The sequence below is a fragment of the Euprymna scolopes genome, chromosome 3 (assembly GCF_053919585.1).
Source record: "Euprymna scolopes isolate OS-2025 chromosome 3, ASM5391958v1, whole genome shotgun sequence".
Taxonomy (NCBI): Eukaryota; Metazoa; Mollusca; class Cephalopoda; order Sepiida; family Sepiolidae; genus Euprymna; species Euprymna scolopes.
In genome coordinates this window covers 159868773-159881952 of record NC_136484.1, presented here as the reverse complement: position 1 = coordinate 159881952, position 13180 = coordinate 159868773, and positions in this window count along the sequence as shown.

Genomic DNA, 13180 nt, shown 5'->3' with positions numbered 1-13180 from the left:
TTGTCTTTTTTTTGTTCGAAAAAAAAAACTACAGAAATAACAAGTTCTTTACTCTGAGAATCTCGGACGGAAACGCCGTTTTGCTGGACTTTTTGATTATATAGATCATTAATATAAAAACTGAAAACAAAGAAAAATGTCAAATATATTTATCAATGACTCAAATACGGGCGGTGAAGTATTACAATTTGCAAACAATGTATAGAACTTTTAGGGTACTAATGGGATAATTACGAGAATAAAATAATTAGGGTGAAATTATATATATATATATATATATATATATATATATATATATATATACTGGTAGCTAAATTGTCATCACATACAACACTGTTTCGTTGCTTCAACGTTCATTATTGTGTCTAGACATAATACTTTCCCTAGTCCTGGATAAAATCTACCACCGTCGTGTTGAGAATCGATATATCTAAGCATCAGACTACTAATAAAATCAAAATGGCGTAACTGAATCATATGATAAGGTGTTTACAGCTTCTCTTCCAATTTTCGGATTTTAATCAGGTCAAAATCACGTTTTTTGCTGTGATGGATTAATTGTAGCCATTTCTCTTGATAAGTTTAATGCAACAGACATTCAGTTATTGATATAATAATTAAATGATTGATTTTTGCTACGAAACATATACTGCCAAGAATTGTAAATGTCAACTAAATTAAAGGAATAAATTATAAGATGGTCAATATCATGCACTTTGGAATACAGACTTTTGCCATTCATTCACTATATACATATATATATATATATATATATATATATATATATATATATATATATATATGGGAGGATTTTGAATTTTTCCAGATACAACATATGAGAAATATTTAGGAATTAAGTCTCCCCTTTGCTCTTACTTTAGATCATTTGAAACCATGGTGGCAGTTTTTAGTCTTCACTCTATTAAAAATGGGCTCTGGTTTATAGATAATCCATTTGGGTTGCACATTAAGTAGATTGTCTAGGTTATCCAGAGGCTATTTTTGGCACTTTTCTATAGTCATTTGTTGTCCAAGTTTTGCTATTGAATTAAAAAATACTGATTAACCTCTAAAATATCTGGCCCTTATGGAGGGGAAACTAAAACTTGCTGCGATTGTTTCAAATGATCTGAAGTAATAGCAAAAGTGACTTGGTCTACGTATTTCTCTTATATGTTAATCCGTTATTGTTGTGTTGTTATGTTATCAAATTTTAGTTGTGAATATATACGTAAAAAGTAATTGTGTACGAAATGCTCTATTCAATCGTAGAAAGGTGAAATTTTCATGTTGTATATTTTAGTCTTGTGTTAATGATATAAATAACTTTACATTGATTGTTTTCCAACTATTTTAATATCTATTTATAATTACGCTAATTCGCTACGACCGTTATCAATTTTAACATGTTTTGATTGAAAGGTTCCATAATCCTAGTGGTTATTAGTCATTTTAAATAATAAGAAAAAATGATGGCGCTAATAGAGTAACACCTAGCAACATTTGGATTGAATGATTAAAACCCTAGTAAGATTTCTGTTACCCAATCATGATTACTTTCCAATGAAAGCTACAGAAAAATGGCGGTTAGCTGTCTGTTTAAAAGTGTTAAATTTCTATGTACCTATTGCTTTTTATTCATAAAAAATATATAAAAAATATAGTAAAAAACTCAAATTTATAGCAGGAGTATATTGTGTATTTTTTATAAACGTAGTAGATTATATTTAAATTTTAAATTATTATTTGTTTGTAAATAAAATTAAATTAAAAGAAAAATTATTTGTATGTTATTCTGCTATTTTGTAAAGTTATTTTTTACAATATTTTTTCCTTTTTTTTCTATATTTGTATATTTTAAGATGTTATTATTTATCTTTGGATACGAGATTTTACAATTCGTTCACTTCTCACGGAATTTAAAAAAAAATTAAATTGCTAGATTAATTTTAAAATATCATTCCAAGATTAAATGAACCTGACACTGACTGATGAACAGAATTTGATAATTTTAATAGTGCATAATATCTTAAATTTCATTGTTAGGTTAAAGTACAATATAGTTACAAGATAACCCCTCCCCATGTTAAGATTTGATTTTTAAATAACGATTTCAGTGCAGTAACATTGAGGCATAATAACATTTTTTTCTTTTTTATTCAAGAATCAAATTTATATCTCTCTTAATATCAAATGAATATCTCTCTTAATTCGTAGCGATGTAGGTTGTTTTTTATTTCTTACCTAGTTCGAATAATAAACTTAAAACAAAATCGTTTTTCTTATTTCGAATTATTAAATCAAGTAAAATTTCCATTTTTTTACTTGATTACTAAGGTAAAAAAACAAGACAGTTGATTATACAACTAATATTTTCCCGGGGGGGGATAAAACAGATAATCTGTCCCTAAAATTTAAATGCACCCATAAAAATATATGTACGCATTAATGTTTATTCATAAAAACTTATAGAAAAATATAGAATGAAAACTTTATTTATTTATAGGAGAATAGTATTGTGTGAATTTTAAATGAACATAATATATTCTTTTTTGAAAACTATAATTATTATTGGTCTGTAATAAAAATTAAAACTTAAAGAAAATTAAAATTAAAAGAAAAATCATTCGTATGTTACTGCTCTGTTTTATTGTATGTATATTATTTATATGTTATTTTTCTTTCTATAATTGTAAACTATGGCCATTGTGCTGAAAAAAAAAACGTTGTAATTTTGTAAACCGTTCTCAATGTGCGGAGGGGATGGTGTTTTGTAACTATTCTCTGCTTCTACCTTACAATTCAATAACAATAATATATCGCTAAGCTTTAATTTAACTTGAAACATCTATTTAAATAGGGCGGTGGCGACAGTGCACAAGCAACGTTTTTTCTTTATGTATACATTTGTATATATTAACAGTTAATGTATATTTTTTATTATTTAATTTATTTTTGGACAAGAGTTTCACAATACAGGTTCTTATGTAGAGTAAGGACGGTGCAAGTTTTTATTATTATTACATTCAATTTTTACGGCATTCTTTCATTAAATTGCTAGGTGAAACTGCAGATTAGTTTAACAATTACAAAAATAAAACATGTTAAAATAGATTTGGAAACAACGTTATTTCAACCTGTACCTTTCTCTGCATGAGTACCAATTTTTATGTAAATAAACATCATAAGCGGGAAAATACACTGCCACATCATCGTGATGTTGCGAGATCAGGATAAGATCAGAACATTTAATTAAATTGATGCAATTGTCAGCAGAGATATCAGGACCTGGAGATCCCGAGTTTCGTTATTTAGTGAAGTTTTAATGAGCATGGTCCAAACTCAGTAGTATTGTTTGATTATGTGATAAGATGTTTCCTACTAATGTGCGTTTACTTTTCAACTACAGTATGATTTCCATGTGTTCTGTTCGTTCCGAGTATTTCTCAAATACGTTTTATCTTGAGGACGACAACGTAACTGTGACTTTTCTCCAAAGTTCGATATACAAAACTAATATTTCTGCTCTTGTATTTTTATTTTAATGCTTGTTTATACTTACATTATTCATTTTCATAATATATTTCATTTTATTTTTTTGTATTTTATCCTTTATACATTTATATATATATATATATATATATATATACACACATATATATAAATATATTTTATATATAATATATATATAGTATATATAGAGAGATAAAGAGTATGCATATATATATATAGATAGATAGATATATACTAAATATTCAGAAGATATACATATTATATATATGTATAAATATATGTATATGTGTGTGTGAAAATATATTTTATTTCCTTATAATATATACCAGTATTCATTTAAGAAGCTCAATGTAATTACAGAGCAATATATTGAATGAATGACAAAAGTTTACATTTCAAAGTTCATTATGTTGACCATCTTATAATTCATACCTTTAATTCAGTTGACATTTACAATTTTTGACAGTATCTATTTCGTAGTACAAACTTAATCATTTAATTATTATATAAATTAGTGAATCTATTTTTCTCATCAGAAGAAATAGAAACAATCAATCCATCACAAGGAAATAAAATGCGTGTTGACCTGATTAAAATCCGAAAATTGGAAGGTAAGCTGTAAATACCTTTTAATATGTTTACATTACGCCATTTTGAATTTAGAAATAAAATCACTAAACCCATCTATTCATACTAACAAGTTCTATACATTTAGGAATATTCTGCCAAATTTGAGACATATTATAAGGTATAGATCGTGTTGGTGATTTTTTCTTTTTCTATATATTAAAAAAATTTAACAGCCTTTTATTCCAGAAAATTGGCATTCATTATCGATCCTCTGACTGTCTGATTGTTTTGCCTACAATATCTGATGTTATTAAACCTTTAACAGCCCTTGTAACTCGGTGAAGACGTAAGAGCACTCCAGGTAACTGATGTCACCTGCTTTAGCGTAAATCAAAGCTTTTTTTTTAAATAAACAAATACAGACTGGGTGAATGCCGTCTTATGTTTGTAAAAAAATATTGTTAGATGTCATTGTTTACGGCGCCCGTGGTATGATTAATAGACGTAGAAATATCAACTCGATTAAGGCTATATATATATATATATATATATATATATATATATATATATATATATATATATACATACATACATATTTATATATAATACACACACACACACACACACACACACATATATATATATATATATAAGAGAAACAAAATTAAAACTGTAAGTTGAACTTTACAATCAAAATGTATTGTTCGACTGAATACTCCAAAAAACAATTTACAAAGTCCTTATTCCGCGGAGTTTCAAAGAATGCTATTCTTAATATTCTTTTCGTCAGAGGACATAAAGAAATCAGCAAATTATATTTGTAGCAATGCTAGAATTTGCTAGTTAAGGCATTAAGTGAAACCGCAATTTATTTGGGCTCTAAATTGCCAAATAAAAAAAAAATAAATACAATATTGGATACGTAAGAAGCTAATGCCAAAACAAACCGCGCATAATATTTCAGCTTGAATGAAACGCCTCTCGAGTTGATCCAAAATGAAATATAGTTCTTTAGATAGAATATATTCCAAAATAAGTGGTGTATAGACTCATGATTACTTTCGTATGGTTACTCTTGAGAATCTGAAATCTCTAACATTGTGTTTATGCCTCTGTTGTTCCATCTGATATTTTATCAGTTCGGCTTCTGTTTTGATACCCTGAATATTGAAGCATGGTATGTCAAGTCTAAAAGCTAAGGAGAAGATAAAGGTTAATGTGTGTCCGTTTTAGGACTGGTCAAACACTGATCATTTATGATGGCAAGTTAATTCTTTGTAAGGTCGTTAGAACATATGTAGCTCAACTAGTATAACGTCATGGCTGATGGAAACAAGCAGATGTAATTAGATGAGAATGTGAAGGCTATGGCAGCTGTAAATACCATTTGCCTTTGCCACTTTAAAATGATTACAAAAAAGCCGTCTGAAGGAACAGGAGATAAAAAATGGTCGAAATAGATAAGAGAGTTTAAAGGAGTGCCGGTCTGAAAGATTTGCGGAATGAGAAAACTGATAGTGTTACGCCTTATTCGTCCTTTATCTCATCGCTGTAATATCGTTCATCTTCACAAAAAAATGGAGCTTGAGGCAGCCCCTTTTTCATCCGCACCAATAAAGTAGGGAGTTATGAGATTAGACAACAAGTGGCGCTGTCAATCAAAAGAAAGTTGTTCATCGTACACATATCAATCTAAGAGAAAGCAAATCTTTATTTTATTTAATGGAACCTATGTTTTATTGTATTTTTGTATATATACACATGTGTATATATCGTGTTCATAGGTTTTTGTTCATATAACATTAGTCTTATAACACTACTGTGTTGATAAGCGAGTACCTAATAGCATAGAGAATTTCATCTAAGTATGTGTTTCTCTTACTTATACAATATTTGGAATATTCTCTTTCAGCGGCCAGCTGATGCTACAACTTATATAGAGTTGCAGTGTGAATGAAAAATATCCACAATTTATTTCTACACATATTCTAGATATACTTTATTATTATCTATATAACTATAAAAGTAAGAATGTGTGTGAGCACATTTTAAACAAATAAACTCCACGTATTTGTGATCTGCAAATTTGAAATTTGGTATATAAGGTATTCAGACATATGCAAACCTTTTACTCGGTTTACCTCTAGACAAAATGGCTGCTAATGGATGAAAATTGAAAAATTAGTACTTGCGCATCATCGGATATTTATCTATTTGTCAACTGCTTCACGAGGTTTAAAAAAAACATTTTGAAGATCCTGTCAAACTGGTATAGTGGATATTGTACATTTTTCTCTATATTTAGGTTTTGGTTTCGATCTCAGCTCGAGTATTTATTTATTTTTTTTACTAACAAAAAGTTAAATGTTTAGAAAAATACTCTCAAGTATATTTCAAGTTTCTTACTTCATTTAAAACATAATTCAAGCTTACGTTTAATACCCTCCGTATTTCTTTTCATAATAAATAGGGATTTGCATTAATTAAAATATAATATATATGCGTATTTTGCAACTGGGAAACACCTGGCGGCCTGCTAGTTATAATATATAGCATACCCACACATATTTGTGTCAGACTTTAATCTAGGTCTCAGCCTCTATCCCAGCGACAAAATGTTGCATGCCTCTGCCTGTTCTACACGTACTTTACTGGTGAATGACCTGACAAACTACAATCAGTTGTACCCCCGACGTGAATACTCCCGACAAAGCCGACGAGCAGCTTAATCATATATATATATATATATATATATATATATATATATATATATATATATATATATATATATATATATATATATATATATATAATCATATATATATATATATATATATATGAATTAAGTTTTCGCCATAATATATGTATATATATATATATATATATATATACATATATATGTGTATATATATATACATATGATTTTCTTTACCTTCTTTAGACATTATATATGTGTGTTTTTATTTATTGATAAATAAATATATATATGTATATATATATATATATATATATATATATATATATATATATATATACACTTGTGCCCGATATTATTCATACCCCTCGGATCTTTGAGATTTCTATAAGAATATTGCTCAAACCAGAAGGTAGACAATATCAAAGGAATTTCAAACAATAAATCAAGCATAAGCATTTAATTTTAACTCAACAAATAAATAAATTATGCAAGTTTGAAACATTATACAAAGAAAAACAATAATGGCACTAGTTCAAAATTATTCATACCTCTCTTACTAATAGTCAATAGCATGCCCTTTATTCTTAATAACTGCCTGTAACCGTTTTGGATATTTATCAACAAGGTTTTTACAAGCATCAACACTGATTTTTGACCATTCTTCAATGCAGTAGTTCTCCAAATCCCTCAAATTTCTAGGTTCCCGCTTTTTAACCTCAGTTTTCAATATGTGCCAGAGGTTTTCGATAGGGTTCAGGTCGGGACTCTGGCTAGGCTATTCCAAAACATTAATTTGATTATCCTCAAACCATTTCTTGACTATTTTGACAGTATGTTTTGGATCATTATCCTGTTGAAGGACCCAGTTTGATCCTAAATGGAGCTTCTCCGCATCCTGTCTAATGTTTTTCTGGAGTATCTCCAAATATTGCTCCTTCTTCATGGTTCCATCTATCTTGACCAAACTTCCTGGACCACTAGCCGAAAAGGAGCCCCAAAACATTAGGCTACCACCACCATGTTTCACCGTGGGTATGGTGTTCTTTGGGTTGTAAGCTTCTCCTTTCTTCCTCCAAACGTAAGAAGCATCCATATGGCCAAACAATTCAATTTTTGTTTCATCAGTCCACAAAATACTTGAGAAAACGGACTCTGTAGAATTCACATGGGTCCTAGCAAACTTTAGATGTGCTGCAAGGTGTTTTCCGGTGTGCAATGGAGTCCTTCTTGGTCTTCTTCCTTTCAGACCATTTTCATGCAGAGTCCTTTGCAATGTTTACCTTGATATTTTTATGCCAGAAGACTCCAGATTTTCTAAAATGTCCTTAGTAGTGGTGGTTGGATTTGCATTAACACTTCTTACAATATTCCTGGTGGCTCTAGCAGACAGTTTCCTTTTCCTTCCTCTACCAATCAAGTTGTTTGTTGTGTGGTGGCTCTGGAATTTTTTGATGATGCTCTGTACTGTTGCTGTAGGGACCTACAAATTTCTTGGAAATTGACTTGTAACCTAAACCATCCTCATGTGAATTAACAATTTTAGTCCTAAGATCATTACTAAGCTCTTTTTTTCTTCCCCATTCTAATAATTTTTATTCTTTTATTGGTTTTAAGATTATATCATTTTAATTTCTGAAAAATGCAAAAAACGTAATGAAATTAATCAAAGGTTGTATAAAAGCATTCAAAATAAGAATCAAACAGGAAACAAACAGTCAGAAACTCGATTAATACTGAAAAAATAAGGGGGTATGATTATTTTTTAACATTGCAGATTTTATAAATAGCTGTATATTTCTTTTATTACAAGTATCCCGAGATTTTAAAATGACGAAAATTATCAGAAGAGGTGTATTAAGAATATGTATCAATATGGACGTAAACAATAAATTCTTACAAAGTTACACCTAATAAACTCAATTTTCAAGGGGGGGTATGAATAATATCGGGCACAAGTGTATATATATATATATATATAGAGAGAGAGAGAGAGGGAAATAGTGGGCATATTATCTTTTTGCAATAAAGTTCGTTTCCTACTGTATCTTAGTATTATCAAAAAACGAAGCTGTAAAAATCACAGCTTCAATTTGATAATAAATTAAAACATCTAATAAAAAAGGAATACGGTTGCTTTACCAACGCAAATGTAGGTGGTAACATGTTAAATCTATCTTCTTGGAAACTGTCCCCAGTTGAACTTCTCGTACTCGATCATGAGTTAGAATTTTGCATTCCACTAAGCAATACAAAAGGAGAAGAAATATTCTCTGAGTTTTAAGTTTTAGGCTCCCAGATATCTAAACTTCAACCAGTTTCCGTGAATAAATTAAGGGACTTAAAAGTAAATTTAAACAACCTTGCCCACGGTTACGCTAGTGCACCAGTAACCCATTCAGAGTTTAAATAGCGTAGTGAACACCTTCACGTCATTATAACTCTACGTAAAAATAGATCCCTCGTGATAACTAGACCCGATAAAGGCTCTGGGGGAGTCATATGTAATCATGAGGAATACGTCAACAAAATGTCACTTATATTAAGCGATAGTGACAAATTTGTTAAATTAGACCCTGTTTTCACCCATGATTCCACGAGTACTCTGGAATCTTAATTCCAGAAAAAAATTAGTTAAATGGATAAAAAGGGGTGTACTTTCTTCTGAGGTAGCTAGTGAGATTAGACCCTCGGGCTCTATCCGTCCAAGATTATATGGCCTACTCAAAACACACAAAGCGGATATTCCCTTAAGACCCATTCTATCTATGGTAGGGTCCTCACAACAGAAGGTTGCAAAATGGATCTTCAATATTCTTCAGCCAGTATCAAATTATTATAGTAAATACTGTCTGAAAGATTCATTTCATTTCGCTGACTACATGCAAAAATCACCAGATACAAATAAATCAATGCGTCCGTATGATATCAGCACTTTATTTACGTGCTTCCCAGTTTTAGAAACGATAGATATTTGTGCTAACTTTTTATATCGCAGCCAAACACGAATTCCTAAACGTTCCTAAACACGAATTTGTTGAACTAATTAAATTTGCTGTTACATCCGTTGAATTTAGCTTTAATGATGTAATGTACAGGCAGATTGATGGTGTGTCGATGGGATCCGTGTTGAGACCCACATTGGCCAGGATTTTTTGTAGGATTCCATGAGGAAACATTAATGTCCGGACCCATAAAACCATTGGTCTATTTTAGATATGTAGACGACACGTTTTTTGCTTATGTGATAGTAATTCGGAGGCAAACAAATTTTTCTCGTTACTAAACAGTATGCATCCGGCGTTAAAGTATACGTATGAAAGTGAAAATAATTCGTCCCTGGCGTTTCTCGATGTTTTGGTAACGAAAACTCCATCTAGTTACCTTACAGCGATTTATCGCAAACCAGCATTCACTGGGCTGTATACACGCTGGGATTTATTCTGTCCTAACAAGCGCAAATATAATTTAATTTGGACATTAACACATCGTGTCCTACTGATGTGCTCGCCAGAAAAATTGGAGGAGGAATTAAATACAATTATAGATGCTTTGTCCATTAATGGATATCCTTTAGATGCAATTGAAACCACCATTAAAAGTTTATATTCGATTGCCGTGGTTGGAGAAAGTAAGTGAAGAATTCACCAAACAAATTAGTTCAACTATTGAAGGATGTTATTTTGCTGCAAATGTTCGTGTTGTGCATAATACAAAACCATTAATAGATTTCAATAAAAAAGATGTTCTACCCCCTCTTCATATTGGTAATGCAATTTATTCATTTAAATGTAGTTGCGCTGCCGACTACATAGGTCGAACGCCTTTAAAATTGGTAAGTCGTATACAACAACATGTACCGAACAAAATCGGGAATGGAACATTCCTACCTACCAACGCTGTAAACAACACATATGGATCCGCTATAACGGAACACTTTATTAAATACCGGGATTGTGCAACGAACTTCAACATCGACTCTATCTCCGTATTGAGTCGGGCTCACTCGTGTAGCATCTAAAAGTCTTGGAGACTGTTCACGTTCGCCTTAGGAAGCCTTCCCTTTGTACGCAAAGGGACTGCCTGTTGGGTTTGAACGTGATTAGCCTCTAAAATTCATCCCCATACGATTGCTCTTGCTCACGGCTCTTTCTGGATTTTATCACTAAGGATAAAAATTACTAAAAAATAAATCCCTCGATTCCCATTTTGATGAGTGAGGGTGAAACATGTCAATTGACTCGTTTTGATTTTTTTTCTATTTCCCAACTTTTATTTTTTTAGTCGCTATCCATTTCCCTTTTCTCCTCGGTCTTTTTTTTAATATGAAATGAATTCTGAAGGAATACGTCTTCCCTTCATGATTGCTTTAATAATGTTTTTTACCCCCAAGAAAATCATGAAAAAAAAATAAAAATATATATATATATAAATATATATATATATATATATATATATATATATATATATATATATATATATATAAGTGAGAATCTTAGTATGTGTGTGTCTGTTTACATTTCCCTACCAAATAACTCTGTCAATTGTCGGCCTACAGACTCGAGATTTGACATGTGGGGTTGGGGGGTAACATCTTTTTAATCGGTTTTCGGCCAAAAATGTGGCCGTCGAGGGGTAAATTTTATTTGAGCCCCAAAAATGCACGTTAAAAGGGTCATAATTGGGGTCAACGTTTAAAAAATTGACTTTTACGTCTCTACCAAATTACTCAGTCCATTTCTGGTTTAAACACTTGAAATTTTACATACAGAATATTCAGAGATAGTGCAAGCTTTTAAATTGGTTTGAGTGGAAAATTTCAGCTGCAAAGGGGGGAAAGTTCAAAGGATTTGACATTTGCGGTGCCTAGCAAAGTGCTTAGCCAATTTTACGTATAAACTTTGGAAATTTATACATAACGAGTATTCAGACTTGCGACAAGCATATTAATTATCGTGAAACCACTAAGAAAAAGATGAGGGTAATAGTTCGTAATAAATTAAAAATAAATAAATAATACTCATCTCAATGAATTCAAATTAAAAAATAATATATACCATTCGGTACGAACCCGACTGTGGAAGATTAGATAATAAATAAACATGAATTTATAATAAGTGTCTGTATTTTTGAGATGAGGTGGTTTCATTGATTGAGATTGTCGGACTGACTTCCTCATCTTGTTGTTATTGTCACAACGTTTCGGGCGTTTTGTCCTCCGACCTTCATCAGGTGTTTTGTATCGAACTGGGGAACCGTTTGCTAGGAGTCTCGAACCCAACCCGTTATTATTATTATTCCTAGTGACATATAGCCGAGTCGTTGTATCAAACTTTACAGTTACCCAAAGCTGCTGACTTCAATCCTGAACGAAGGCAGTGAAAAAGTAATATTCAAAACAGAAAATCAGCAACTATGTCCCAGAGCCTTGCTGGAGTCCGAATACGGTACCCCGTAATAATAAGACCAAAAAATTCAACCTTGATCCCCCTTTAAGGCCTGTAGCTCAGTTGATAGAGATGTTGAATCTCTATGGTTCCAGGTGAGAATTGCCTGAAGATAACGGTTTCAATCCTGCCCAGAGGCTTACTTGCTCCCCAAAAAACGTGGCGGACAACAACTAGGAAGGCAGTAATTGCAGTGAATGCAGTCAGGAGATTCGGATTTCCTATTCGTCGCGGTTACAACCTAAAGAAGGCCAGAGGAATAGTAAGCCGAAGCGTCGTTAAACACATAAGAAAAAGATTAGGATAATAGTCCGCAACATACAAAATTGATAATAATTTTAGTTTTGAGATTAATAGTGAATTATTCTTAAATAGGTTTGGAGTTGAGAACGGTAGTAAATAAATATCAAATAGTGAATAAATCTATCTATTTTATCTCTTAAATAATATTGTCTGCGTGTGTGAATTTCCCTAGCAACCTACTCTGTCAATGTTTAGTCTACAGACTTGGGATTTGACAGAAGGGTTATTGAAATTTGGGAAAATCTTTTTGTTTTTGGCCAGAAATGTGGCTGTCAAGGGGTAAAAGTTAAACGATTTGAGCTTTAAAAACTTTACCAAACTCCCCCGCCTATTTTGGAACTAAACACTTGAAATTTTAAATGTAGGTTTCCTGTCCATGAGTTCAAATATATATATATATATATATATATATATATATATATATATATATATATATATATATATATATAAAGTTATTACCAGTACATAGGGCCCGAGCAAGGCCGGGCCGAACGGCTAGTATATATATATATATATATATATATATATATGTGTGTGTGTGTGTGTGTGTGTGTGTGTGTGTGTGTGTGTGTAACGTAGATTCAAACAACGTGTCACGTTTTGGAGAGTTTTGCTTTGATTTTAAAGGTCATTCATACAGAATAACGAAAAA